Source organism: Echinops telfairi, unplaced genomic scaffold, assembly GCF_000313985.2.
Source record: "Echinops telfairi isolate 266 unplaced genomic scaffold, ASM31398v2 ScPeMD7_2291;HRSCAF=2852, whole genome shotgun sequence".
NCBI classification, from domain to species: domain Eukaryota; kingdom Metazoa; phylum Chordata; class Mammalia; order Afrosoricida; family Tenrecidae; genus Echinops; species Echinops telfairi.
In genome coordinates, this window is record NW_022106189.1 from 20618324 (window position 1) to 20623673 (window position 5350).

The 5350-nt window shown below is 60.0% G+C and overlaps 1 protein-coding gene across 7 annotated transcripts in view; it reads left to right on the forward strand.

The window, feature by feature from the left end:
• ADGRG1 (adhesion G protein-coupled receptor G1) overlaps nucleotides 1-5350 on the forward strand; it is a 42769-nt gene that overhangs the window by 16191 nt on the left and 21228 nt on the right. Inside the window, exon 1 of one of the 7 annotated variants that reach the window (XM_045293743.1) lies at nucleotides 1139-1385. The exons of 4 other annotated variants lie outside the window; for them this stretch is intronic. The gene's annotated coding sequence lies outside the window, so the exon portion shown is untranslated. Of the gene's footprint in view, nucleotides 1-1138; nucleotides 1386-2500; nucleotides 2673-3968; nucleotides 4012-5350 lie in introns of those variants that run through there. 2 more of the 7 variants (XM_045293744.1, XM_045293746.1) reach the window with 2 other exon arrangements.

A 5350-nucleotide genomic window follows, 5' to 3' on the forward strand; every position in this document is an offset into this window, starting at 1 on the left:
CGCACTCCCCCTCATTCACAATGATATGATTTTTTTGTTCTTTGATGCCTGATACCTGATCCCTTCAACACTTTGTGATCACACAGGCTGGTGTGCTTCTTCCATGTGAGCTTTGTTGCTTCCAAGCTAGATGGCCTGGGCTGGAATTCTATACCCTTCTCCTCCACCAGGAGCCCTGGTGCAGTACGAATGGGCTGGGCACTGAGCGGCTAACTGCAAGGTCCACCGTTCAAAGCCAGCAGTTGCTCCTTGGGAGAAAGGCAAGGCTTCCTACTCCCCCAAAGAGTTAGAATCTTGGAAACCCTCAGGGCAGTGCTACTGTGTTCTATAGGGTTGCTATGAGTTGGAATTAGTGAGAGCTTCTAAACTAACTGGGTGGCCTTGGGCAGGTTACAGCACTGCCCTGAGCACTGTTTCCTCAGCTGTAAAATGGGTCCCAGAAGCCTGCCATTGCCCCATGGGGGAAATGGATCTTTGAACCTTTCTGCAGTACCTGCGCATAGCAGAGGTTCTGAAAGCTTTGACTCTCAGACACAGAATGGAGTCTGAGCCACTGGGCCTCCAGGGATCGCTGGGAGAAGGCCTGTGAGAAACCTGGTGCGTCCCTGGTGGAGAGTTGCAATCTGGGCGGGCTTCCTGGAAGAGGCAGGCCAGCAGGTGTTTTCGGGAAGTACAGTACGCATTTGGGGCTCCACCAAGGAGCGAGTGACTGGGACCTGGGGTGGAGTCCAGCCTGGTTTGAGGTGAAGACCAGGGGCGGCGGCCTCCAGGGGCCAAGTCTCGCTGCCTACACGCAGGTGCGTTGGGGCGCTGGGGGCCTCCCAGGAGCGGCGCCTCTGGCTTCGGAACGGACTTGGATGAATTGAAAGTCTCTGGTGGCTAGCTGGCGGGTCTGTGGAAAACTCCTGTTTCTGGAGAAATTCGAGGCACCGAGCTTCCGACTCTGGGCACCTAGCCTGCCGCTGCGCCCTCCCCCTCGCCCTCCCTCAGGCGAGCTCCTGCCGGCTGGGCAGACTCAGAGGTGGGGAATTTGGGTGCCATGTGAGTTGGAAGTCCTGCACAGTACTGGGATGGGGCGCGGTGACGTCGGCCCAGCAGCTGCCAACGGTTGCCAGGGAAACGGTTGCCAGGGGCTGCAGTCACCTGCGCCCCTTCTCCCCACTGGCTGCTGCGCTTGCCCGCTGCCCCCATTGTCTGAAGCTCCGGCGAGGGGGCGGGAGGCGGGATACCCTAACTTCAGAGCCTCTGCCTTCTGGACCCGGGAGGAAACAGCCACCGTCCACTGGAGAGCCTGGGTCCAGCATTGGCTCCCTTGGTGCGGGTCTGCAGACGTGTGCGTGCCTGTGTGCTCGAGGGGGGAGGTGGGGTGCGCCTCACCCATGCAGGTAGGATGCCCCCTCTGCCTTCCCTGGTCTCCCACCATCTCTGCTCTGCCGCTCTCCCATCCCCCTCCCGTTTTGCTGTCGCCCTCCCGCCCCCCTTCTTGGACTTCGCCCTTTTATTCTCCCCTTTCTCTGCTTCCTCCTCTTCTCCACTTCCCCCTACCCTTTTCTTTCTCCCCTCCTCCCTCTGCTCCTTCCTCCCCCTCTCCTCCCCACTCCCCCCACCTTATCTGCCCAGCTTCTTTCCTCTCCTCTGTGGGATGGGGCTGGGCACTGGGGAGTCACAGGCCTCCCAAGGGGCTCTCTAGGGGAATTGGCCAATTACCCACACAGCCTCTGACTTGAGACCCTCTGAGACGCGGGAGAGGAGCAGATCAGAGCGGAGCAGAGCGGGCCCAGGGTTGGAGCAGGACCCAGCGCAGGGCTGAGAGGAAGCAGGTACAGAGGGTGAGTGGCTGGGCACCTGCAGTTCTGACAGCTTGTGCCTGGGACCCTCAGGGGGAGGACCTTCAGCGAGCCCCCAGGGGACTGTTCAGAAGCTAAGCGGCTTCCTGTGAGTTTGGGGGAGCAGCCCTTACTACAGGTTAAATGGGGTGTCTTTGGAACAGGGGGGTTGACTGCTGGCTTCACGTCCCAGTATGGGACCGGTGACCATGGGAAGTAGCTTGTCCTCCCAGGCCTCGGTCTCCTGGTGTGTCCAATGGCCACGGTCCTCGGGTGGCTGAGAACTGTGTGCAAACACCGTGGGCCCACAGGCTGCATGCATTTTCAGAGCCTGCTGGTCCTGTGATGCCTGGAGGGGTGAGCAGATGGTGTGGGGGGTGCACATGTTGGGGGGCCCTGGGTACTGGGGGATGCTTGCTGGGAGCTCGGTGGGCTCAAATCCTGTCCCGAGTCCCCACTCCCTTCCCTGAAAGGGGCCTCCACACACCATGTCTGGGGACTTGAGTCAGGGTGGCTCCAGGACCCCCAGCTCAGCCCATGGTCCAGCCTTAGTCAGGGCCTGGCAATGCCTGCGTCCCATCTAGTCCTCAGCCAAGGACCTGGGCGTGGAGGAGGAGGGCTAGGGGCCCGACCTTGGCAATGCCCCGGCTCACACATTCCAAAGATGGGTGCACTATCAGACGCAGGGAGGTAACGGCTGACCTCGGTCTGGCCTTGGCACAGTGGGGACAGACGGAGAAAGGGGAACTGCTGCCAGACAGCTGCCGTCCAGCCTGTGGCTTCAGAGGGAAGAGGCTGGCTGAGGAGGCCGTCGCTGTCCTTTCCGCTCTTGCCACCTGCTCACAGGTGAGTCCTGTGTTCCCTGGGGGTGCCTTGTGCTTGCTCTGCTGGGACAGGATCCAGGAGAAGGCAGGCAGGGGGCACCCACTCACCAGAGGAGAGGCCCAAAGGTCCCAAGACTAATTGGCCACAGAGCTGGCCTTGGACCTGTGGCCCTGACTGGGTCACCTGCCCACCTTGCTGTGGGAGTCTGCACCCCCAGGTGTGTCCTGACTGTTGTGTACCTGACGTCCTCCTCTGGGAGGGCTGGCTGTGGCTGCGGCTGCGGCTGTTGCATGACTTTGGCCTCTGTCTGGCTGCCAGCCACCAGGACCTGCAGCACAGGCTGGCCTCAGAGCCCCTGGACTACTCCTAAAAAGCCCCGATGCCTGCCCCCTGCCCCCTCAGGGCAACTAGGGGCTGCTGGCTGGTGCCCTGCTTACCCTTCTCTCTTAGCTCTGTGTCTCCTCTCCTGTTAGTTCCAACAGCCGCGGCTCTCGCCAGTTCTTGTATCTTCATCTCTCCCCGGCCCTCCAACATTCTGAATGTCCCGGCTGCTTGGGACAAGGTTGAGGGTCCAGCTGGCCCTGCTCGACATTAATGGTGTGGCTGACTTGGGGACGGTTCTGGCCGCATCCCTTCCCCTGAGGGCTGCGCTGTGGGCAGAGGGAGGCGGCCGGGCTGAATCTGCTCCAGGCTCCCCAGGGCCCTTTCCCAGCAGGTGCCAGTGATGGTGACGAGCTGGTGAGATGGTGCCTGGGGGACACGGCAGCCTTGGGTGGCTCACTGCAGGCCGGCTAATGGCCTCTGGGACTACCCAGAGGTGGGACGGATGGATGGAGTAGAGAAGGGGACTGGCAGGCTTCGGATCCCAGGCGTTGTGCGGTTTCTTGATGATCTCCACTGCTGTGCGGTGTTGGGGTCAGCAGGCTTCTTCCCTGCAGGACTTCTCAGTGCGGTTGATGTACTGTCAAGAGTCTCAGCCCTGCAGCCTGCCTTCCTCAGAGCTGGGGACACCAGTGCTCTCTAGAAAGAGCTTGGACACATCCAGGTGGGACCCAGCGAGTCGCAGTGACCAGAAGCACCCCTGCTGCATGCTAGGCAGGTCTGGGAGAGCCAGGTCTGGGCCTTGAGTCCTGTGTGCCCATTGCACTCAGGGTTCTTGCCTTTGCAGAGGTGTGGATGTGACGGGGTGACCATGAGGCTGGCTGGAGGAACTGGACCTGGGGGAGGGCTCTAGGCAATGCCAGGCACCCCTTCAGCACCTGTGATCTGGGGCCTCCCCTCCTCTGCTTGGATTCCAGGACCCTGGTCGCCGCCACGTGTGCCAGCCTGCCCACCTATGCTTTCCTGGGTGGACGGTCAGGTATGCACAGCAGAGGAGGTGGGGTCTTGAGAGCCCAGGCCCACTGCTGGCTGGGTGAGCAAGCTGGCCTCTCTGGGGCCAGGTAAACCGCAGCAGTGGGGACTCCGAGACCCTCCAGGGGGGCATTCCCCCCCACCTTCCTCCATCTCCCCCAGATCCAGGGCCCAGATGGACCTGCAGCCAGTGTGGTGTCTGCGCCAGCCAGGGTGGCCCTCCAGGGGCCAGGGCAGGACTGTGCCCACACCCAGCATGTCAGTGGGCAAGGTCTGGGCAGTCACAGGCTTCTGGGGTGGGCCTCTCATTTCCAAAAATTCCTGGAATCTGACCTCACTCAGCTCCCTCAGTGATCTTCTAAGGGACAGCTCTGTGTGGCCCCTGCCAGTGGTGCTGGGGGGAGGCCAAGCACAGGCCAGCTGTGGGGGTGCTGGAGTGGGCTGGGCATGGCCTGGACTCCCCCACAGCTCCCCCCACCCCCCACCCCTCCGCGATCAGATGGGGCACCTGCACTTTGGTTGGATGGGTTCCTGGAGTCTCGAGGTGAGAAAATTTATAGGCAACAGTTGAGAAGCCGTTGGAAGGAGGGTCCTCTCACCCTGTCCCCCCCATGGAGGAAGCACCTGCAGGAGCTCTGCTCTCTGGCACACAGCACCCCCCTGCAGCGCTCCCCCCTTAGAGCAGCCTCCAGAGACCTGCCCTGCTCCCACCCTTCTCCAGCCTTCTCTTCATACTGCATCCAGGCATGTGCACATGCACCCACACATGCACACATGCATCCCCCCCACAAGCACACATGTGTCCCCCCAGATCACATATGTACACCCCCCACACCACGCATTCGCACATGCATCCCCCACCCCCCATGCACCCCCACTCACCCTACACATACCACACATGCATATGCACACCCAGCACATCACACATATACACATATCCCTCATACTACACACACACACATGGACACATGCACATCCCACACATGGACTTCCCCCATACCACACACACACACACACACACACACACACTACACATGCACATGCATACTTCCCTCATACTACATGCCACATATGCACACACACATGCACACCCCTCCCCCCATGCACACACCCACTTCCCCTACACACACACACACACACACACACACACACACACACACGCAATCTTATTACACTGGAAAATTTATCCATCCCTCCCCACCCCGCCTTACCACTACCACTCTTTATTTTCTAAAATATTTATTTATTTATTGTTTTAAATAATTTTATTGGGGGTTCATACAGCTCTTATCACAATCCATACATACATCCATTGTGTCAAGGACATTTGTACATTTGTTGCCATC